The sequence below is a fragment of the Psittacula echo genome, assembly GCF_963264785.1.
Source record: "Psittacula echo genome assembly, chromosome: 5".
Lineage (NCBI taxonomy): Eukaryota > Metazoa > Chordata > Aves > Psittaciformes > Psittacidae > Psittacula > Psittacula echo.
In genome coordinates this window covers 14,874,299-14,899,914 of record NC_137739.1, presented here as the reverse complement: position 1 = coordinate 14,899,914, position 25,616 = coordinate 14,874,299, and positions in this window count along the sequence as shown.

The window sequence follows — 25,616 nt, the reverse complement described above, 5'->3', positions numbered from 1 at the left end:
CAATAGAAAAATTGACTTTCACCAGGCTCAGAGCCACTGAGAGCTGCTGGGCTTGTTTGCAATGCCAAAACCAGAAGTAGTCAGCCTAACAGAGCTTGAGTCAATCCCTACAAAGAGGAAAGCCTGGCCCTGTGGTGCATTGGCCTCTCAAGGCAATAAGGCTTTGTTTTGTTGCAGTTTCACAAGAACCATGCAAAAAGCTGCATGGAGGGAATATTCCTCTGCTGTGCAAACTCCTTAAAAAGATGGATTCTATATTTGAATGCTTAATTAATGTCCATCCAAACACGGCTCAAAAGACAGGTGTTGAAATCAAGATTTATACCCCTTAGCATCTTTACAGTTTTTTTTTAATATAGGTGTTTGTGGAACAAGCTGCCACCCAAACAGGGTAACAGCAACAAGGTCTGATGCACTGAAACAAACAGCAACTCCTCTGTCAATTTAAAGTAGTTAGGGCACTGAAGTCACTCCTGTCCAGAAAAACACCGTGAACCTTTAAAAGGGGGCAATGACTGTTTGCCAGCTTATATCACACTAATACACCACTGTCATGCTCAAGCATGTTCGCTTAGCCATGGCCTGTAGTCCTCCCCTGCCACTCCGGGATGTCTGCTTTAATTCCAGCTTGTCCCTGACTGGACTTGCTGAAGCCCACCCAGCAAATGAGCCCTGTGACCAGTCAAGGAGGAAGAGGCCTTGTGCAGTGGGCTTGTCCGGCATAGACTGGTGCAGCTCCATCAACTTCAGCTACATCGGCTTCTGAAGAACTACACTAATTCATACCAGTTGAGGCTCTGACCTTTAAATGTTGAGATCAGTTTAGTCTGCATCAGTGAATAGGTTGTCTCCTGAATTTAAGTCATTGCTGTGCTACGAAGTTACTCAGTATAATTTGATAGTTGACTAAAACTAATAAAAAATTTGTCTCACTGACAGCTTGCACAAAGTTGAACTTTCCATCATTAATCTATGCAAATTAAGCTGTAGTAAAATGTGCCTTGTTAGCAAAGGATAACTTGTGTCACAAAGTGAGTCCTGAAAGAATTCAGATTTACAGTTTAAATAGGATGCTGAATCAATGAATTATATTCCTGTTATGGACCCTAATCGCAGATGTGAGCATGCAAACCCATAGGGTGCTTTTTCACTGCTATATGGGTGAGCAGATTGTATACAGAAGCACAAAGCTGCAGCCCCTGTGGTTCCCACAGGACGTTCAACCGCATGTTTGCAGGATAGGGGTGCTCATAAACCCCACGTATGTGAGAGGGGCTGTGCAAGCACCATGTAAGGGGAGCTGGAGCTGTTCAGGATTAGTTACAAGAGGGTCTTGAGGTATTCATAATAGCTTGTTAAACCACAACAGCAGATAAAAATGTTACTTGTCAATTATGTGCCACTAATAAGCCACCAAACCCCTTTGATTCTAATTTGATGTAAACTGTGCAAGTAATCAGCTTGTCCACATGATATGACACTGCAACCAGGCATAGAACCAGGCAGCTGGCTTCTGTAACCCAGGTTGTCTTCATGCAGCACACCCCTTTTCCTATGGCAGTTCCCATGTTGGGTGTCAGAAAACAGAAACAACAACACATGGGCATGAGGAAATATCTCAGGCAAAATTTCTAATGGAGGCATTAATTTATAATATTGGTGGTAAATTGCAGCATATTTGCTCCCTGAGCTGCTAGACAGTATGAGGCTAGGATGTTACCCACTCTTCCTTTATCCTTCTCCTTCCCACTAAAGAGAATCTGACCCTGGACCACTGCATCATCTGAATTTTTGGCATTATAGTGAGGTAGCAATGCTCTTGAGGGAGTAGGAGAGAGAGGTCTACTTCCCTCCCATTGCTTTTTAGCAGTCATACCAGACAAACAAAACCTTGCCCATCCACTTCCCCTAATGGAATAATTTTGAGTCACAAATATTACATGCAAATATAAGTTTCCCCTAAAAGGATGCCTGTTCTGCAGCCATTTTGATTCTGAAGAGTCTTTGCTGTAAGTTATAAAGTAATTCATCAATAAAGGATGCTTTTAAGGATTCATCACACTTTCATACATATGCTATTAGACAGTCTTTGCATTCACATCTGCTGCCACCATGCCTAAACATGAAACAAATTCTAAACCGATGGACAGGTCCATACAACACACTGGGAGGAAAGTGTCTTTTGAGATTTCCAGCAAAATGCCTGATTAGAGATACAAGATGATGTTTTTGTTCAAGAACAGGATATGTATCATTTTATTGTAACTTCAATGCCCTAGAAGTTTTTAAGCTCTTCTTCTAAAGGACACAAATTTCTTTATAAACCATGCTTGGTTGAAATTGTGGTCTTCTAGGTACAAACTCAAAGTGAAACTGCTATGATGTCTGACCTGAAATGCTTTCCACTTCTAAACCCTTCATTACAAAATATTTAGCCTAGAAAGCTCAGTCCTTGACTTCATAAATAGTTGCCCTCTCCTCTGTTCAAAGAATAGTATCACAGAAACTGACAATCAGACTAAACTTTGACGGCACAACCACTGACTTTGAATAAACTTGGGGAAGTTCATGGATTACCTGTAAAAGACTCAGGGATGTGAATTTCATTAGAAGTTGGTCATCTCATACTTCCTTTAGAAAAGGCTTCAAAGATTACTGTGAATAAGATTTTAACTGGAAGAGATATAAAGCGTAAGAACTAGAAACAAGCCTTACTTGCTAGTTACCAAACTTGGTGCTCAGTTTTCACATAGCACAACCACAAGAAGTAATCACCTGCAAAATGCTCTGTGTCCAAACATCTGCATCTCTCTTCTGAATAAACACCTCTCAATTATCTGTTCAAATGCATAAAGCTGGGAATTGCATCCAGATGTCAGAAACATGGGAAGGGTTTGCAGCTGCTGAGAAACCCATTCCCTTCCCTCTAACAACTATTCATTTTATATACAAAATGGCTTCATGTGAGTCTCTGCTCTCCAACTTCTTTCCCCCTGCCACCACGCCAAGTATTTGCATGCTTGCCTTGTACGGTGGACAGCTTAACTGCATGTACTTCTGTGTCTCACTTCGTTAACTGCCTTAGTCCTCAGCCTCAGGAGGTCTGAGGAATGGCAGGAATAACACAATGTAGTCTCCAAGACAAGATACAGGTCCAGCAGAAAGGCTTGTAAACATGTTTGCAAAAACTTTACTCTTCTGAACAAACTGTAGCTCTACTCTCCTTCTTGATAAAAAGCAGAGACCATGAATTTATAAAGTTTTATATAAGGCTGATTATTTTCTTCATCACAGAAACATTTCATAGCTGTATCCCACAACTTCCTGAAATGACACATGCCATGAAGTAGCAGGGAGACCCTCTGAATAACCTCAATATCCTTTCCTGTTTAAGATAAATGGTTTTGTGCTGCCGGAATCTTAAAGTGTACTAATTCTAGCCTACATAAAGCTTTGAATCTGTATGAAGCAAGTTTAAGTCAAAACTCATCAGGAACTGAGATACTTCATGAATGTGCAAAAGCCAGTGAACTATCAAATTAAGGAACAAAATGTTCCTTATTTGCGTCCCAACAGTGGCTTCTTCAAATAATTCCACTACAAGGTTTAAGTTATGTCAACCTATAAAGCATAAACAGGCTACAAATTATTCCTTTCTAAATTTAAAACTTACATTGCACCGTTTAAAACTATCTAAACATTTAACACTAGATTGCATGTAGATTGAAGATCCTGATCTTCCTGGTTTACTTCCACCACTACCATGGGATTATCAATCATTTTTTTAAAGAAAAAACAGTAACAGGTAGTGTCCTATTGAGATGTCTGAAGAATGACCATGTGTAGTTTTTTTCATGCATGGAAGATCTTTTAGATGCATAAATTAATAAAAACTTGCATAAATGTAATAAAAAAACCCCACCTTATCAATATGCAAGGTTTGATTTTCTTGCTTTTACACTGGGGTAATTTCTAGAAAAATCTCTTTGTTTTCTTCATTGGGTTAGCGAGTGTGCCAGAGCAGATTGTATTACTTGCATTCAGAGTAAAACTCGCATACTGCACAACAGATGGGTATTGTGAACTGTTATGATGGCAGAGGAGTAGGTTTTAAATAAAACATGGAAAACTCTTCTATCTCATTAAGTTTCCAATTTCTTTAACATCTTTAAAATAAAGACAGAAGATTCTTAGTAGAAGCTGTTCTTATTTTGTGTAATTAGATGTCTTTAGATGTTATGCAGAGAAATATTGGTATGAGAACAAAAGCATCAACACAGCTTTAAATCTGATTTACAGGTTTTGTGCACACAGTTGTACAACACGTATACATAGTTCCTGGTGCTTCTTCAAAACTGCCAGGGTCAAATACAAATCTGAGGGAACAAATCAAAAGGAAGGTGCTGAAAATACCTTCCCTTCTTCCCTCAAATTTTCTAGAGTACTGACAAAGGCCGACACCTCCCCAAAGTCATTATTTTTATCTTTTTTCTACTCCTTTCTTCTGCACTCCTAATTTTTCCTTCAACTTTTCATCTCGTTTCCTTTTCAACTACATAGCCCATTTAGTAGTCAGAAACCCTATATATTTGCATATCTTTTCAATTCTATCAAGATAAATTGATGAGCATTATAAGCTCCCTCATAAGCTGCACAAGCAAAGGATTATTTAGCACACTTTTAGTCAGAGAAAGAGAAAAAAGCCAATGCTAAATAGGAAAAGGGTAATTATTCAAATTTTCACTGAGAATTCTTACTTTCTATTATATGTATTATAGGATGAGGTAGCTTGAGTCCAATAGTTTCACTAATATTCAGAACATAAATTTTAGATTTACAGCAACCACAATAAGAAGGAAGAGATGCCAGCTGTCAAAATCCATTTTCCCTTTGAATAAGCTGAGCTAGAATGCAATTTAAATGAGATGAGCCAGAACAGTAGAGCAGCACATAAGGACTATGACCCAATATACAAAGCAAACAGGTTTTGAATCTGAGCAATGAGAATAATTGATTAAGATGTGTACTGGGGGGAGGGAAGACTGAAAGCTTGTAGGATACAAATGCCCATCAGATGGTCAGCCTGACCTGCCATTATGCTGCAGACACAGACAGGATGAACTGCAAAGTGAACAAAAATACCTGAAAATAGCCTGTCTTTTATTAGAAGACCAAGTTCTATCTTTCTTGCCAACTGAGCTTCACTTGCTGTAGATCTGTGCTGAAGATAAGGGCTTGAACAAGAGAGTTTTGTATTTAGTTTGAGAGTACTCTTAGGAGACAAGATTTAACTCCTGTCTGTTTAAGGTATTACTTGATCTGAGGTATCTGCCCACAACTTATTAGACTTATTATCTCTTGTAACTGAGGCTGTGTGCGTGGAATTCAGCTGCCGACTTGCAGACTTGTTTAAACCCACTTGCCAGAAGGGAATCAGGGTGAGGCATAGACCATCCATTAGAGGTGAACTCCAGTCTGTGAGGATGGCCTGATTAAGGCTCACCTGCGTCAGCCACAGTGAATGACATTTACCCATTCTCTGGCCTTCAAGTCCAGTATTAGAATTTACCTTTATACATCAACTGCATCAACAAAACATAGTTCTTCCTTCACCAGCAGCTTTCCAGTACTGCTTGTTCCTGCCTTTGAGTAGCAATACCCATAGCTTCAAATTCCATTCCAGATGTGAACTACTGGGTTTCTGTTCACACTAAAGGCACATGAAACCTTTCTACAGACAGCCTTAACTTCCACTTTGAACTGCTAGCTGAACAATGCAAAACTAAACATTCTTCCTTCCCAATAATTTGAGATAAAAGCCCTGAAAGTAGTCACCTCTAGGCTGCTCAAGACTTCCTCATTTCCATAGAAAACACTGGACACATTGTGGCTCAGTTCTGAATAATAGGCACTGGATTATTTTTTCTTGATTCCTAGCAGTATATCCCCAGTTTAATAGACACAGTTTCCTGCTTTTGAAACATTTATGAGCTGACTAAGGTAACATTTGTTTACCATTCAAATGGAACACAAGGATCAGCAGTTCTGTTGAGAAGTGGTTAGTCTTCACAGCTCCTTTGTACTTTTTAGTTGTTCCTGCTTATGTGTTACAAATTTCTACAGATGACCCTTTCTCAGCACTGATGAGTGATGTTTTCTCTAGAACTACTGGGCAATACTTCCCTCCCAAATAAGTTCTCCAGTACATCGAGCAAAGAACTAAGCACTCAGCTATACAGTTACATTTGAAAACAAAGATCCAGGACAAGACATATAGGTAGTTTGAAGCTCTGACCTTACAACTTCCCCCCTTTTTCAATTTACTTTTTCTTTTAGGGTCAACGATGACAATAAATAGGATTAGTTATACCAGTTAGCACAGCTGATAGAGTTAAGCTGCACATGAAGGATTGTGGCATGTGGCCATTGCTTCTGGCAATGCATGGATTATAAAATTGTGCATTCAACTCTTCTCATGTTTGTGTTCTGCCAAGTCTCTCAGGGCTCATTCTTGCTTTTCAATAGCATCTGTACCTCCTACTTCCCATTAAAATATACTAAATCAAAATGCAAGGAGAAATTCTCAACATTCCTAGTTTAGTCAAGAGCTCGGTTGAGTTTGATTAAAGTTGTTAAGCAATTTTAATGTGAAGAGTGAAAAAATGAGAGAAGGCAGGAATAGTCATAATAGAATTATCTACCTCATTTAACACTTAAGAATTATCTATGAGGCACCAACAAGACTAGATGGCTGTCAGCCCCAGTGAATGCAGTAAACAGATCAAATATAGGCACAGTTAAGTGGGAACTGGCACCTGCAGAGAAGACTGTAATGGGTAGTGTGACTGTGGAAGCAGTGCAAGAGAACAAGAACCACCTAATAAGGAAAGAAGAGGGCCCTCCTCTTTTTTTCCCCCTCTGGTCCCTCTTCTTGCAGAGTGTACTTTCTTCTCCAGGTACCATATCCCGAATTCCTTGTGCAAGCCCCTTCTCTTACAGGAGAGACTTGAAAAAAAAAAAAAAAAAAAATGAAGTTAACTGCATCTGTGCAGAAAAAGCACAGAGGGGGAGCCATGGGATGAACAACGGCAGGCTAACTCAGCCGATTCTCTGTAAACTGTAGGCAAGCAGAGAGGGATGTTGGTGTAACTCATTAAAGCTCCCTCACTTTCACCAACAGCAGCAGACCTCCATCACTCCTAACATGGACCCTTGGCAAACCTTGAATCTCATTTTCTGTTATAGTTCAAACACATTTTCATACCATCTAAAGGCATACATCTTTCATTTGCTCTGTAAAACAGGCTATCAAAAAGTGATTTACAGCTTTCTCTCTCTTTATAAGATCTAAAGTATCCTTTCCTTCTCATTCCTTCATCTCTCCCTATCATTTATTTGGCAAATTATCCACTGTCAAGAATTATTTCTACAAGCACTGCCCAACTAATAACTGGGCAGCTCTTAGCAACTCAGAGCCACTTACTTCAGTTGTTCTCCAAATGAGTAAACTTGCTACCCTTTAGTCTGTGAACAAGAAATTGTACCCAGTTTAGCAGTTCTTCAGACCGATGGAGTTTAGACAGTTCATGGTATTTTTATTTGAACTTGCCCAGAAAGAAAACAATCCACAAGCAAGTTTTTAAAACTCTTTTGTTACAGTATAATACAAACCTCCATTTTTCCTGTTCTAGTCTTTGCCAGTGAAAGCAGAGCAGGTAACATAGCCTTCAGAAAGAACTGCTCCTGATACTGGTCATTCCTTCTTCCTGAATGAGCTCAGTGATTTTTCTTCATGCCAAGGACTGAAAGCCAGCTAAGAAGTATTGCCATTCCCCTTCCTTCCCACCATCTTCCCCAAGAGTAATTTTAGTGGAACTTTGATTGATGTCAGATGAAATTAACTGGAAACATTTAATGTGTTTAACATGTAAAGGCTTAGGGCTTTATTCACTCAGAGTTAGAGATTTCCTGTGCTTCATAAACTCACAGAGGACACTAGAGCCTGAATTTCAGCTCTACAGCCAGATAACTTATTAAACAGCACCTTGATTCCTGCCATCACTGCTGCTTTTCATTTCATTATTAATAGGTGCAGGACTTGAACTGACGGCAGCAAAGACAGAACCAAAAGTCCTGTGGAAAAGATGCTGTTAATTTCAGTATTGTGTCCATTAAGCACTAGATTAAATTACGCTGTATTTCCCTCAACAGCTGTTGAAAATCCTGGTTTAACCAAGTGAAAATGAATACTGTGCTTCAAATGGAAGGATGCACAAGAGTCCTGCTAACAAATAGCTTAGAGAGAAGGGCTCTGAATGGAAAGGGAGGTTTCATAAGGAACCTGCTCAAGAAGGAAGCTCTCTTCAGCTTTCTTAAAATTAGAAAAAGTCCCCTGTCACAAAGTATTGAAAGTTGAATCATTTTTAATGTCTTTTCTTCGTAGCAGCATCCTGAGAGATTTATTTCTAAGTTAACAGGTGGTTATATCAAGTTAGAAAGAAAATGTTTTTCTTAATATTTACTTCCTTTTTGACCATCTATCAAAGGTATATTAGCCCTTATAAGGGATAAATATAAGAGGCTCTGGGACCCCTAAGGAATGCCTTAGTCAACTGCACTCAAGTAGCATGAGAGATCTCAGAGATCAAGGGAACTGTTACTAGCGTTCAGAGTCCTGTCTCTTGGCTGGGCCATAGAACCAGTGGACTGCACTGATGATCTGCAACCACATGTCAGACATTCTCCTGAACCCACAAAACCATTTGAGAATTCAAGGTCCTATGGTATTCTCAAACTGTAGGTCATTATTAAGTGGTTCACGAAGAAAAGTCTGAAGTAAATGTGTGCTTTTTATGCAACTAAATTACTTTGTGAATATTGACTCTCTTTTGAATCATAGAATCAGCTGGGTTGGAAAACCTTTAAAATTGTCAAATCCGACCGTTACCTCAGCACTGCCAATGCCGCCGCTAAACCATGTCACTAAAAGCCTCATCTACAGAGTTTGTGAACACTTCCAGGGACAGTGATTCCACCACCTCCTTGTGAAGCCTTTGCCAATACCTGATCACCCCCACCTTCTAAGGGGAGCCTTGTCCAGCTGCAACCACTGGATTACTCCTGTGGGAATATTTCATACACTTTATTAACCTTTTATCTTGAAGAGAGCTTATGTGCACAAGAGTGAACTAAGGCTGCCCTTGCTCAGGGAATATTCCATTTGAAATTGGTGGGAATCGGAGTAGTGAATAGGCTATTAAGGACATGTAGGATTTGAACATTACTCACCTCAAGAGAATTTACTTCTTGCACCCGCTTTTCTACTGGCATTCAGAGTTACTTCATCGATACGTAAGCAAGTTTATTGACAGTGGATTTTTTTTTTCCCTAAATGACAAAAAGGCTTTGAAAGGTCTATCTATACAAATAGTAGCCGTTATCCTTTCTACTTTCTGTTCTTTGCCATTTCTAAATATATCTGTATTATATATTACACCGTCTGTGAGAAGCCTCATAATACTTTGATTATTTACCAACTTATCTTTAGCACACAATTGATAACACCAAGCTCAGAGACAATTGCACTCTATTACTTAGTTATGACTTACAAAGCTTGTCAGTAATTCTTCAAAACCAAGCCACAGTCAAAACTTCAGCACCATACTTGCTACTGCAATGGCATTGATGGAGCAATGTTTTCACTGTTACCTTGCATTAAAGCAGATTACTGACTTCCTGAGCAATTTTTACCCCTCATAAGATTGAAAAGAGTTTTTCAAAACATTCCTAAAATGCATTTCACTAGCTACTAAGAAGGAGAAAAATAACTTACAGCTGAAACCAGGACAGATTATTATACACTTCAAGTAGCAAACTCACTTCCTTCCTTCTACCAGAGGACTTTTCATTTTCATAGTTCCCTTTTACATTCCATCTTCTCCCAGAATGCAATTGTTCATGGTTTAAGTCCAGTCAGTAATTCAGAACCACGTAGTCACTCTCTCACTCCCCTCTTTCCCACCCCCACCCCGCTCCCGGAGGAATGGGGAGGAGAATCAAAAGAATGTAACTCCCACAGGTTGAGATAAGAACAGTCCAGTAACTAAGGTATAACACAAATCACTGCTGCTACCACCAATAATAATAATGATAAGGGAAATAACAAGGAAAGAGAATACAACCACTCTCCACCCGCCAACTGATACCCAGCCTGACCTGAGCAGCAATCTGGGCCTTCTGGGTAACTCCCCCCGGTTTCTATACTGGGCATGACGTGCTGTGGTATGGAATACCTCTTTGGTTAGTTTTGGTCAAGTCCTGTCTCTGCTTCCTCCTGGCTTCCCCTCCTCCCTGGCAGAGCATGAGACTCACAAAGTCCTTGGTCAGACTAAATTTTACTTAGCAACAACTAAAAACATCGGTGTTATCAGCTCTGTTCCCAGGCTGAAAGTCAAAAACACAGCACTGCACCTGCTACTAAGGAGAAAAAATGCTGCTGCGGCTGAACCCAGGACAGCAATAAAAGTTGAGTTTCCATTGCTGAGCTCTAGAGTCAAGCAGCAAGTGAGGAAAAGAAGGCTGGAACAAGCCAGACTTTTCCTGCTCATGGAATCACTTGCAGAAACTCTGCAGATACTTTTATTTCTGGAAGTGCCAAAACCTCCAGTTTGTCAGAAGCACAGAACTAGAGAGATGCAGTCATGGACCATGTAAGCTTTCTCAGTCAGCCCAATACAAAATGAAAGAAGTCCTTAAACTACCATCCTGAGTATATATACATAAATACAGGTCACAAATTATAAATTTCTCAGAAGAAAGGACTGCCACCAACCTGATTTAAAGCCTCAGGATTCCAGAAGATTAAGCGGGAAAATTAAGAGCAGCAAGGACTCAAGACACGTAGTGTACTAATCAGGGCTTTAAAACATCACATTTCACTGCAGTTTTGCTCTTCTGCAGCAGTTTGGAAGTAGGTGCATCACAAATACTCTCTCGTTTCCACTCAACTCAAAACAGTTGTAAGATACTTTGGTTGTAGTTTATAATTGCAGATGAATGATCTTGAAAGGATAATCAATCAGCAAACATTATCTAGGCTGTGTGTGAAACTAGGGAAAATAGAACCAGTTTTGCTGTCTTTGAGGTCATTTATTTTTGTGTATTTTCACTGTAAAATAGTTGGAAGGTACCAAGAAAGATCCATCTCCTGCAAACACAAGGTCATATCAAATGAGTAAGAAGCTGACAATTCCAGTGGGCCATAGGGTCATATTGCTGTTATTTATTTCATAACAGTATAAAAAGGAAAATGTTCCTTTGATATGTCTGCAAGAGCAAGCACACTGTGCAGCCACAGATGCTACTGCTACGTAATAAGAGGGAATCAAACAGCCTGTAGAGTTCATCACTGATGTGTGCTTGAAGTGATCTGCAGAAAAAGCATCTCAACTACCACATTCCTCAAGTTCTGTGCAATGCAACTGAACAACCAGGTTATTTACAATTATAGCTGGATCTATCTGCAGTGATAGACCACAAATTTTGCACATCAGCTAATCCTCAGGGTGAAGTTGGTCTGTCATGAAGACTTTCAGAACATCTCTAGATGTCTCCAGGTACATAAATGTTCAGCTATACAGTGGGATCCTCACGTCACAGTTACAAAAACACTGTTCAGCCTCTTGTGATAGGTGAATTACAATATTTTTCAGATACTTAGAAAAAACAGAAAAAAGTCAGAAAAAAAGTTCTGACTCAGGTTAAGCATAAATAAAGCAACTATCTGTGAAGTATGGCATCAGTTTGACTTTTAAAAAACCCCATACATTACTAAAACATTCTCACTCTCTTGACACCATTTTTTTCCCATGCTTTAGAAATAAGAGAGGAGGAGTTTAACTAATAGCAAGAACAATCCAGACCACCTCAGAAAGACAAACTGCCTAAACCACTGTGTAAAAATGGTAAACCACTCTCCGTATAGACATCAAACCTGAACCTAACAGCCTATTAAAAACAGATGAGCCTGGATAAATGGCTGATGTCAATGACCTAATGCTTTGCTGAAGAAACAAGGGTGAATATCAGAAGCATGACTAAAGCCCATCTCAGAAAGCTTTTAATCAGTAACAGTAGGGAATTGCTAACTCCATCAGGTCATGGGGCATGGAAAAGTGAAGAAGCCTCTGTCTATGAGACTCTATTAGAGAAAAGCAGCCTTCTAAAGTCAGGTTGTCTTTCCTTCTAGAAAGAGCAATTAATCTGACAAGGCAGCAGCTGACCTCTCTGTGGAGCTGCATCACCCAAGCCGAAGCAATTTGGAGCATTATGAATTGCCATCTATCAAAGGTTAAAACACACCCAGAACAAGAGATTGCTGTATTTTAAGTACAATTGAAATCGATTTCAGGTAGCTGAGTGTAGGACTGGGCAGCACTGCCTCCACCAAGGTGCCCACATTGCAGCATTTTGCAGTAGCAGAGCAGAGAGCTACTGACTGAGCCTTAGAGTACAGCTTTCTCAGCATGGCTGTAAGCTATAACACTCTCACCCAACATGAAATCAGGATATTTCCACCATCATTTCCATCCCAGTAAACTGATTTTGCCACAGGAATGGCTGCAGTGAAAGCTAACACTGTGCCAACAGCTACTGCCTAATCCTATTGCACTGGGACAAGCAAAGGCTTATGGCACAGAAATAAGCAGAGTTCTCCAAAGCCTCCCAGGGAGGCCTGAGGAGGGAAATTGGAAGTGTGGCAGCTCTCTCTGAGGCAGTGAGGAGGCTCCTGGACATGGGCATCGGATGAGATAGCAGTGCTGGAGGAGAAGCTCAAAGCAGCTTGTGTTCAAAAAAAAGAAATATGAATTTGCAGTCTACAGTTGCTGGAAACGGAAAAACTTCTGTAGCCCTGCCTTTGAACCCAGGCACTTTCCTTTTTATCACAAGTCCCTGCTTTAAAAATGTAACAGAGACTACAAAACCTGGAGTTAAATACTTTGGGAGTACAGATGAAATCTCAGAAGCTACAGTAAAATAGTTCATCTCAAGATATTTCACTCATCTCTTTTCAGTGATAAGCACACAGGGAGCTGAAAAGATAAGTTTGCCCTCAATATCTTCCTGGGTAACCAGTAACCAAAGTTAGACTTTATTTCTTTCTTCATTTCTAACCCTAATTTCTTTCCTGAACACAATATTTATTTTGCTTAAGAAAAATCATGTTTCCACATTATCTGTAGCATTTTTAATTAACCAACAAGGATGAGTGGGGAAAAGTAAAGCAAGTTTTGAGAGCTTAAAGTGACTACAGATATACTGTTGTACATGATTTCCCCATGTATAGTGAGAAATTAAGGGTTATGTAACCTATAATTTGGTCAGATATTTACCACTGAGCACTCCTCTGCTTAAGCAATGTGATGCCAAGAGTTCTAGAAACTCTCATAGGATCAGGCCTTTTTCTTGCCCTGTTAAATGGTGTAATCCTGTTAGAATTATGAATTGAATAGTTTTATCCTTTTTTGTAAAGGAGGAAAAAATCATCATTAAGTATCATTTCACATGTACGCAGCCTCATGTTGTCTCAATTTCTTTCCAAAATTTTTTTCATTTCAGTTAAAGAAGTTAAAATAATCTGCCCTAAAACATTATTCAGGATTATCTCCCAAAGCTTTGTCAATAAAGGCCAACAACTATTTCCAGAATGTTACCAGTTATCAACCAAGGACACAAGCATTTTCAGGTCAGATGGGGTATAGAAATCCCCATGTGCTTCTATGTAGAATAATCTTTCCTCAGCTTTACTGCTACATTTTCTGGCACACAAGTCTGAAGCACTTGGGTAGTTTTTGGGTAGTTTGGGTTGTTTGTTTTTTTTTTTTTGTTTTTTTTTTTAAGTTTTCTTATTTAAAGAGGTACTTTTGTTGTGAAAAAAATGATATAAATTCACTGACTTATGCTAAACTCATTTCCCCTCCCAGTTTAAAGCAACCTTTGATGCAAACTAAAATGTGCAGGTGTCACAGTCTATCAGTATTGTATACCAGAGATGTGCACAACTGAAGGGTTTTGGCACTTTCTCCTTCCAATTTATTAAAGGTTGTGTCAGAATAAATTCATGTAAGCAAGGATCAGATTATATTAGGGGAACATCATTTGCTTTTAATGAATAAGAGTAGCATAGGAATATAGCTGATTAACTAAGCTAACATTTGAGAGATGAGCTGTTCCTCCTCACTCCTACCACCGCTTGTTTTAACCCTGCAAGTAAGCATAGCACACACTCCCGGGTAGCAAACCAAGCTGTGTTAAGACGGTAGCCCAGTTCAGCAAAGCAGCCAACAATATTCTGTGTCTATCACTTTTCAACACAGCAAGATGCGTTAAGGCTCTGCTACTTTAATGGAACTTTATGAAGTGCTTAAAGTTACACAATTTTTTTCTAAGGAGAAGCTAATTCATGAGGCTTTCCAAGACTGCAACCATTTAGGAGGCATAAGAATCAGCTAGTAAACAAGAGTCCTCCACAGTAGATGAGGACAGACATAACGAATATGGCTCCTGGTCCTTGAATCTAAATTACAAATTCTTGGAATATCCTTGGGGATTGTCCATCAGAAATGTAACTGATCTTCACCAGCAGAGAGATTTAAACTGACAGGGGACCTCTCCAAGCTATCACAAAAGGACAGGGATGTTTTGTTGAGCTCTTCCCAACTGTTCAGCAGGCTTTGGGTACTGCTTTCTCCACCACAAGGGGTGATGGATTCCTGCTTGTATCTTATTATCAGCCAGGCTGGAATAAGAGAAAGTATGCCGTGCTTGCATACTACTACTTTGAAAACCAGTGCTTGCTGATACCTTTGTAGAGGCTTTGCCAAGCTTGACTAAGATGCAATAGTAATGAAATGCAAAACATCTGTATTAATTGCCATTAAGATAGAAATTTAAAAAATCCTGCAGGATGTACAATATTTGGAGCTCACACTACTCTTGGAATAGGAGCTCTGCTCTCTATTGTCTGAAACAGTTGACAATTTTTGTTATGCTCCCTTCATTTGAAAAGGAGTCAAACATTTCTCAGCAGTTGCCACTTAGTCCCACGCATCAGTCCTTTGTGCCTCTGCAGACTACCTAAACAAAGCTGAAGTAAGTTCCATCATGTGTCCGGTTTCATTTGGTCATTCTTGACCCTTACCAGGTTTGTACCCTCAAAAAGATCTAGTAAGACACAGATCATCCTCTTTTTAAAAACACATCAAGAATCCCTGTTGGAATTCAGAAAACGATCTGTTAGCCAAACAAAGGGAAATGCTACAGGACCATTAGGTTTCCCATCCCTAATCCTTATGGGCTACAGAGATATCTCCATGACCTGGATCTGTTTCTTGGGGAAACACTACTAAGAAAAATAGTTCTTATGCTTTCCATTGGTAAGCTTGAAAGATTTGTAGTCAACTAAGACATAGATATCACAAAAACATACCAGAAGCACATTAAAGAATTGCATTACCTTAGACAGGAAATGTACCACACACCCCTGAGACCAGAGAACAGGATAAAGCCAGGTACCTATGAAAGTATCTTTGCTAGGCAATCAGTTACCAGCACTCCTGAAGTGTGTTGAGCCTAGGCTTAAATCCAAATCAGCTAAGTTCTTATAAGGATGTAGCTGCTCAGTTTTCCCCAGAGGAGGCCTGCTCATATTAGAAACTAACAAGAAGGATTTTCAAAATGTACATTTACATAGTTTTTTCTATTAATACTAACAGAAGGTTGGTGTCTGTGTATGAAGTTGGAAGTCCCTTGTGTACACAAATATTGTTGGAGAGATGTTCAGAATTGTGTGCAGAATGTGCCTATGGATTCCTGTTCATTTGAGGAGGCCACTGGTGAACTTCACAGACACTTTTCTCTCACAAGTGTCTACAAAGATATGAAAGGAAAATTGTCTTAACTTTTCCACCTATGATCACAGATATGATGAAAGACTCATCAACAAATCCATGCTTTTTGAGCATGCAGAACACAACCTAAACCACATATAAGCACAAACTAAAGGGCCTCTCTCCTATTATTCTACATTTTTACAGTTCATTGATGTATAAAGTATCATCCAAACAGACTGAAATAATTCCATCACTGCTGTAATGACAGGATTCTAGCAATACACAGCTAAAAATGTCATCTTCAGCCACTTCCATACTTTTGCACTATGCCACTCTCCTGAGCATACACACACGCACACAAATGCCCTCAACCCCCAAACTGGCCATTGCTACAGCAGTTCAATACACAGATTTGTTTTAATGGGCAAATGGGATCCAACAGACAGTTGTGTTGTGTGCCATGCTATTACACTTCCTGAACACAGAATTTTTAGCAAGAGTTAGAAGCAAATGCTGGGCAGGTATGAGTCAGTACTACACTGAGTTAAGTATCATCAGTTTAAACAGCTACAAAACCTGTCCCATAAAGCAATGGTAAAATCACCCACTGAATTTACCTACCTACACATTAACACTTATTTCATACTCCAAGATATCTATCTTTCAAGATAGGTCCATTTAATATATTAGTCACAAATTTCCCTAGCCATGTTTCAGGCACAATGTATTATAGTGTATACCATGAATCACTATGCTGAAAAATCTAGAAGTATATTTGAATAACTCTTACCATACTCCTTTTACTGATCTTTCTTTGATGGATCATAATATGATCACTTTAAAAAGTCTTCTAAACAATAGCTGCACTTCAAAGGACTTTTTTTCCTTTTATCTTACTTAAAACTTATTACATCAATTGTCATGTGTCATAATTCAGTACTGTTATTAGCACCCTGACACTTAAATATTGCTTCCTTATGAATTTATCTGTTGCTACCTGTTGCTTTCACCCCTTTAGCCAGTGTTGTGGTTTAAGCCCAGCGGGTAACTCAGAAACATGCAGACACCTATTGTTTCCACTTCCTCTCATTATACTAATGCATCATTGTTTTTATTCTGCCTGATCTGAAGGAAAAAAAAACCACAAACTATATGATGCTAGACACAAATATATCCCATGGGCAGTTTAGAAGATTTAGATTTTGAAAATAAACCAAAGAATTTTTCCATTTAACTTCCACTTTTTCTCTCATTAGCAAGCACAGCTCACCCTCATCCTGCTGCTGACAGTGACACATAGTCTTTTTATTGAATGATGTTATGCTTTCTGCCAGCCTACACTCCTGTTGGAAGGCTGGAGTTTGGCCAAAGACCAAAGAGGATGAAAAGCAGATTCTTCTACATGCCTCAAGTAGTTCCACTTACTAGAGAAGATGATTTACTTTTGAAAAGGCAAGAATTAGAGGTTAAGCCTGGCAAATAGCCTTAAACCAAGAAAATCAGCAACTAGCTTCAGAAACCAAAACTTCAATAAAATTGTTGCAAATAAAAAGTCAAGGCTCATATTATGAAAGTGAAACCTTTCTAAAAAGCAGCTGTGCAACATACAGCAAACTAATGACCTAGAAACACAAACATCAAAGACATTTTTAAATCAGTTTTTTTAAAATAATCCAACTTCCTTATGCATTGGTTGTAAACACTGGCACTCTTGTTTAAAGCTGCTTTTGCTGTGTTACTTTTGTGGCAATTGTTTCAGGCAGTTTCTGGAGGTAAGCGAGTCCGGGCTGTGCACTGGACACTAGTTACAACTGCTTTTCCAAGTAAAGCAGCAGCACATAATTTTCAAAATTAAACTTTATGAAAGAAAAAAGGTAAAGAGCTCAAGTCTACATATAATACCCTCATGGTTTAGCTCTATTATACAATCCCCTGTAAAACTCAGCTTTCAGCAGTACCTATGTATTTCTGGTTTGTCAGCTTTGCTGTGGGGGTTCTTATTATTGCTTGCTTTTTAAGACTTGCTCTAACTTGTGAGTGGTTCCTTCCCCATATTTAATCTCATGAAAGTTTCATTAATCCACAAAAACATCTGCTTTTCTGCAAGTTCCACTGTTCTTTATTTGTAAAATAAAGGATGCAAAGACAAGACTTGAGGCACCATTTCATGGCTGTTGCACTTAGCAGAAGTATTAATACACTAGGCTGTTTAGTACTCAAAATTACGTATTCGTGTATTTGGCTTGTTCAATTTTCATTTAAAACTGCTTCATAAAACACTGGATCTAAGCTTCTTTAAACAAACAAACAAAAAAGAAACAAAACCAACACTGCTTTGCTGCTTGGAAATGAATCTGTTTGTTTCCACTACTCCACTGAATACACCTATTCATGCTGACCTGGCTGCATGTCACTATTTCTTAGTGCATGGTGTAGATGATCCTTCAGGTCATAACCATTTTATTAGCATGCTATCTAGATCCCATAATTTCTGCAACTCCACACACATTGTACTTCTAAGGAGTGACCCCACCTGTTTTCCAGGTATGCTGCTTCTATCACTGTCTTATCTTCAATCATAGACTCTCTCAATAAGAAAACCTCTAACTGGAAGAGGTAATAGAGGGAAAATGATGAGACCATAGGAAGAATAATTATACTGAGTTACATTAAGAATTAAAATGAATGCTTCATTTTGCTGTGTTACTACTTCCACAGCCCCTGGAGAAAGACTGTTCTGACTCAACTACTCTGTACAGCGATGGGGTACTATTAGTTTTTTCAGTGAGAATAAAGAACAATGCATCAGGTGAAATCTGTTTTCTCTGAGTAGACTCAAAGGCCACAGTGCTGCCCTGTTTGCAAAGGTCTTTCTGCTCATATCAGCCAAAGGGCAGAACATAGTTATGAGTACTCTGTGTCCCAAATGAGCATACACGACCAGCCAGAAGCATGACAGTCTGCTTATTGCAGTGCAGGAAAGGATCAAAGGACTGTTTGTTTTGGATCAGAGAAAATGTTTCTCTAGAATGGGAGCTGAAGTCAGCAAATACCAGAGGGCTGCCCCAGATTGTGTCTCCAACATTCATACTCAGTCTTCTACAGTCAAAGCAAACCATATCGCTAGGACAACTCAAAGATCTCTCATGCAACAGGGGTTCTTGTATAAACACTGCACTAAACACATCTCTGTCCAGCACCTCCATAGAGCAAACTGCACTTCACTATCCACCTTGCATATACTGAGTGTGCAATGATATGTCTTTGCCTTTCTCTAATCCTTTAGGAAGTGAGAGTTGTACAATGCTGGATAATGCCTTAAAAACACAGGCATTGACTTCCAGTATCATTCATCAAAAGCAGTGTTTTATTGTATTACCCCTGCTAGGCACTCTTCAGGATCATCATTTGTGCAATGACGAGACGCAGTCAAGCATAGCCCATACCTTTATCATAACCTAAAAACTGTTATCACAGTTATGTTGGGCTCCACTATAGGAAGACCTCCATTACATCCTAATGGTATAAAAATGTTTTCCCTTCATAGAGCAGTCACTATCACCCTAGCAAAAGTTAAACCCACCAATCAACCCTTGAATTGGCAAGGCGAGGATCCCTTTATTGCACAAAATCTTTTCAGTAGTTTGATAGAATTTGGAACTACTTTCCACCGGCAAAGGAATTAGAAGGAACAATTAATGACCCAGAAGTTAACCAAATGCACATATGTTTGATCATGTGTGTTCACATTATTTAATTTTAAATCTTGGTCGCTTTTATCCAAAGCATATCCTTGATTAAGCCATAGCTTTATCCCTCAGCTGAATTAATCATACTTCAATCTTAATAAAGCCAGATGTTTTCAAAGTGGAAGTCACATAAGAGCAAGCTTATCCTGTAGCTATTCAGTTCCTTTCAGTCCCAAATGGACTGGACGTATTGTGGGTCTATTGTTATGCTCTTACCTTTGTGAAGTGGGGCCAGTCCTCTAAACCAGGAACAAATGCAGAAACACAAAACAGAATCATGGAATGGTTAGGGGTGGAAGGAACCTTAAATATTCTCTTCTGCTTTCCCCATGGGATGAGAATGCTCACAACCAAGGATATTCTAGTCTCTTTGAAACAAAGTCCATACTAATCACAAGCTTAAGCTCTGTATTCAGACATCTAAACAGTGTTGATGGAAGTCTAGGTTGTGTTTTACTTCATATCTGTTCCTTCATTTATAATTAGCATGATCTCTCTGAAAGGCCAAAAAAAAGGGATACTTTTTTAAAAAGGAATGGGTACTTAAGCATGCTTTTGAAGCTGAGCTCACACAGTCCTGACAGCAACTGCATTCCCACTTCTTTCTGAAGTCAGACGGTTTGAAGGACTCTCAGCCTGACTCATGTCTATAAGACACCATCAACATGTAATTCAAAACAAACTGGAAAGGATGGTGTCCCAGAAAACCACAGAGTTAATTGTTCAAGGTGCTAATGTACTTTGAATCAGGGAGTCAAATCAGTGTTGGTGACAAAGCAGGGATCAGAGCTCTTCAATACGCTTTCTTTTCAAAGAAGTAACTATCTATGGATCCTCTAATATCACCAGCCAGCAAGCACATCAGTGCATGGTCATATCACTTTCCACTACATTAAACAATTCTCATGTTATGTGAAATACAAAGTAATGAATCATAAGTTTTAAATAACAAATACTTGGTCATTTTTTTTATGGAACAAGCAGCAATCCAGTACTGTTTCACATCATGATTTACCCCAGTCCTCTACACAATATTGAACAAAACAGTAGAAAGTCCTGAAGACAATGATTTGAAATATCCCAAGTGGCTTAGGTGTACTTCATTCTATTGAAATCAGTTTTCTCCAAAGCAAGACATTTTGTAGAAATTAAAACAGCATCTCAGTATAATTACTGAAAACATGAGCTTTCTGTACCAGTGCAGAATCTCAGATGTTTCACATTAAATGCAAATGAGTATTTTATTAAATTCACAACAGAAAGATGCAGCATTAGTCTTGATTCCCTCATCAGGTCCATCTTATTCTGGCAAGATGCCATTAGTTTCCAAGTCTTATTATTGTGTAGAAGCGATACACACTAGAATTGCTGTAGTAGCAATGACAGTCAGGTCCAATAAACCTGACACCTCAGCTTGGTTTTAAGTGTCACAGGTTACAAGCTAAGGCCAGAACAATTAGTTTCAACTAAGTTTACCCAAACGTACAGTTCTTTGAATTTCAGTAGATGAGATCTGCTAAAGCTTCATTCATCTACTCAACGGATTGCTTGTCCCTAGGAGTCACATAAGTATGTAGCAGTCAACTTGAAGGGAGGAATCTAAAATTCTTTCTTTCTCTTTCTGCTGAAAGTTGGAGCTATAAGAAAACCAGTGTTACTGTACTACAATAAGTTGCCTTTTAGGTCTCGATTCTTAGATGTGTTTCCCAGAGCAGCTATGTTTATGGCCTCTCTTGTGTAACATAACTCAATATCCCTGTTACGTTACTTGGATTTATGCCTCTATCCTATGAGACATTTCACAAACTCAGCTTTAGTGTTGTCAGGCAGCTTGATGGATGTTAAATCCTGAAATTTACTCAAAGGCATCCTAATAATGGAATGGTAATGCTGGTTCCAAACATAAATGCATCAATGTTGTAGTAATCCATTCTTCCGCACCCACAACGCCTTCTGTGTTAGCAGTCATATTGGTACAGAAGTGTAATATATTAGACATTACCTTAACATTATCCAAGACACATGCATCACCACATTGAGACAGTCAGATAATTGAGTCCTACCCAAGAAGAAGCTGCATTTTTTTCTTAGGCCTCATGCATGCTCTGATTGTTGAATTTAGCAAAATGAAGCCAGGTAAGAATTAGCAAACAATTAAGAATTGTATCTTTGTGCTTCATTCTGATTTTAAAAGGATTTAAATAACACTGAGAAGTGAAGACTACATGACAACCACTTAACATTGACTAGCCTGATGAAATTTTACATGACAATGGCCAGTAACACCACCCTACCAGATCCTCTTACAAGAAGCAATCACTCTGGTAACTTTACAGTCCTGGAACTCTTGAACCAGCTGTCAGGTCAAATGAAACAGTTTAAAAGGAATCCTGAATGCACATGTAGATAGTTTGCTCAATAGCATCTCATCCTTATTCTGACAGCAAGAAACATCTATGCAGAAAAGAAAGAAAGAATAGAAGCTGGTGGCATGAAAGCAAGCAAAGTGGCCATGTACAAGAATATAATATCAGAAGGAAAAATGGTAGTGTCATGTTCAGAGTCTTCAATGAATAGAAGCAGTGGGCAATACTGAGGAAGAGGTGTGCTGCCACACATGCAAAAATATCCATTGAATTGGTCTGCTTTTCTAAACTACTTTGTTCAGCCTTGAATCTGGTGAGCCAAGTCTTCAGTCGTAAAAGAGGCAAAATCCCAGACTGGCTGCTTGCTCTTCCATTTAGACATAGCTTAAATACAATGCCTTTAAAAAAATTTCAGACACAGTGAGGGTGATGGAACACTGGAACAGGCTGCCCAGGGAGGTTGTGGAGTCTCCTTCTCTGGAGGCATTCAAAACCCGCCTGGACACATTCCTGTGTAACCTTATCTAGGTGTTCCTGCTCTGGCAGGGGGATTGGACTAGATGATCTTTCGAGGTCCCTTCCAATCTCTAACATACTGTGATACTGTGATACATGTTCAATAAATAAAACCCCACAATGCTATGAGCAAGCACTGTCAAAGTTATCAAGTACAGACATTAATGACAAGCTGAATATGAGGTCTCCACTAGCATAAGAAGACTGAATATTTTAGTTTTAGATGGAGCATGCAGTTTCTGAGCAGAAAGTTGCTTTGGGCTGAACTGACCAGCTTTTTATTATTATTCATTATTTACCTGGAGCACTCATTTCTCCCCCATTAAACTTTCCAACCATTTCAGTGTGGCTTAGATCTGGAAGTTAGACTCGCCTAGCTCCCAACCAAAAGCTTAAGAAGAAATCACACAGTGCTGTGATAGGAAGTACCAGTGAATTTGTGTTCTGTGGATAAAGCATGAGAGCATCTGGATAATTCCTTAGTTGTTCTAGTGTAAATCAGTTATCTGAACCTAAGTAAGAGGGGAGAAGCCTTATTACGACCACCTGTAATGCCATGACGGGTGGTGGTACTGCCACTTGGAGACCAGTGGGCACTCTATGCCAGAGGTCCACAGTTTAGAATCAGTTCCTTTGTAATAAAATATCAGGTTTGAAGAAGAAGAGAAAAAAAAAAAATCAAATAATGAGCAGTTTTCTTGAAACTTAAACTCAAGCTATTATTTCCTACTCTTCTTCAGGTCTGATGAATTCTGCATCCATTTAGCCATTGTTGGTTTAACAGAAGCATCAATAGGAGGTGAAACATGGGGAGAGACATACAGTATTGGATAGTCATATCAAGCAAGTGTACTTTCTGCAGGGCTGCCTTCAAAAAGCTGTTCAAAAGAAGTTCTGAAAGAATAGGTGCGACAGGGGAAGATATAACTTCTAAACAGGTAGCTCTAAGCAGCATTGAAAAAGTAGGATACAAGGCACAGTGTCTAACAAAAATTCAGACTATAGAGAAATCTGTGATAAATTATTCATGCATTGCAGAGGTGATAAATGACTCGAGAGCCATTTTAGTAACAGAATGGACATATATTCCTAGCTGAAAGGAAACGAATAAGGTTGTGACTCTAACAAAACATGATTTTATATCATTCTGTAGTGGTCCTCCATACTTGAGTTGTGTAAATACAAAGCATTTCCCTGTCTCTTAGGCCAACAAGTTAAACAGCATTAAATTTATTGAGGAATTGATAAGATTTCCCAGTCTCTGCCCTTGCCTCTTCTACATCTGAAGAGGGGAGAAGTCAAAGCTGCATTACAGAATGCTTTAAACCTTCTCAAAATCAATTAGAACCAATAGAGAGGTCTGTCACTGACCCTCTATCACCTGGAACCCCTCTGCCCAATATGGTGGCAAATACTGCTGGGAGGCAAACACTGACCACCTGCATTCAATTCCTGTTTTCCACACAGCCAGGAGAGCTAGTATTGTGAAATTCTGACTTCACAGAACATTAGTGTCCTAAATCTGAGCAGAAAGAGTCTGAACAGTAGTAGGTCTGTTTTTTCTCCCTCAAAAGAATCAGTTATTCAAGACAAAGCAGCTGCTTTTAGACAGATTATTAAGCTTTATCCTATGCTTGAACAAGTGGAATATAGCAGCTTTAACCTTATCTGTCATCTGAAACTACTCATTGATTTTTTTTTCATCTTGACAGTAAATTTTTCTCATAGGTGCTATATCTTGATGTCCAGCAAGACAGTTTTCATATCACTGCAGTCTGTTAAATAACCCATCAGATAGGTAATTCAGAGAAAGAATCTGTGTGTATACATATGTGCAAGGTATTAAAGTTTCTGAAAAGGTTCTGGAAAGTCCAGAACCTTTTGGCATTGCCCACAGTATAATGACCACACATTCAATCTTTGCTTTGCAAGCAGTGTTTCCATGGAAATTTTCCACTATTTTTCGTGTTGTTTTACACAAATTTTCAAGTGTATCTGTATTTTGCAGGTGAAAGAATTGCAGATAAGCTATTAATCATCAAGAAAGGACAAGGGGCAGTTTTGACAATACATTAATCCTGTCACTATTTGGGATGAAATTAATCCAAAATTTACAAGAGAACTGATAATACTTTGTACGTCATTTTACTGCTACTTTATACCAACACACTGTTTGCATGAAAAGGCACCTAGAATTTATGGTGCTGCATCTTACTGTGTGTGCCATATTTTGTATACAATATCAATGTCTACTTTACAGTAAAACAGTCCTGCATTAACCACTGTGAACTGAGATGTAAAGCCAGACAAACCTATTTGTAATCCAGGAGATTTATCCACCTACCCATATCCAAAAAAAGTGGTTGACTGCCATATAGCATTCTGGCCCATAGCTTTGCTGCATATGACATGGCACTGAATTGAGTCTCGGGAAATAAGTGAGTAATGGCATTAAGAAGGGCCTGCCAGGTATTTATCATTTGGAGCACATCAACAAAAGAGCAAAGTTGTTTCCTAATTTTTTGGAAACCATAACTGGGACTTGGAGAAATTGCATATAAATATCTCAAAGGTGGATGCCAAGAGGATAGTACCAGACAAGTAGCAGTGGTCATAAACTAAACCACAACAAGCTTCACCTCAACATGAGGAAGAATTTCTTTATATTGAAGGTGGCAGAGAACTGGAACAGGCTGCCCAGGAGGGTTGCAGAGTCTCCCTCTCTGAACATATTCAAAACCCACCTGGACACGTTCCTGTGTAACCTGCTCTGAGTGGCCCTGCCTTGGTGGGAAGGTTGGACTAGATGATCTCCAGAAGTCCCTTCCAACCCTAACGGTTCTGTGATTTCACAAATTCATACAAGGAAGCATGTATGAAAGACTTTCACTCTTGCTGCATAGCCTTTAATACGAAGCCTGCCTACACCTTAATAAAGTAGCAAGTTGGCCAGAAAATGCTAGTATTTTTGCAGAAAGCAAGAGAAGAACAAATACTAGAGAGACAAGCCATAGTAACCGAAGTCACATTTGTACTGACAGTACATTAGATTCCAAGACAAGGTAGGGGTTTTTGTTACACAGAAGTACAAGAGA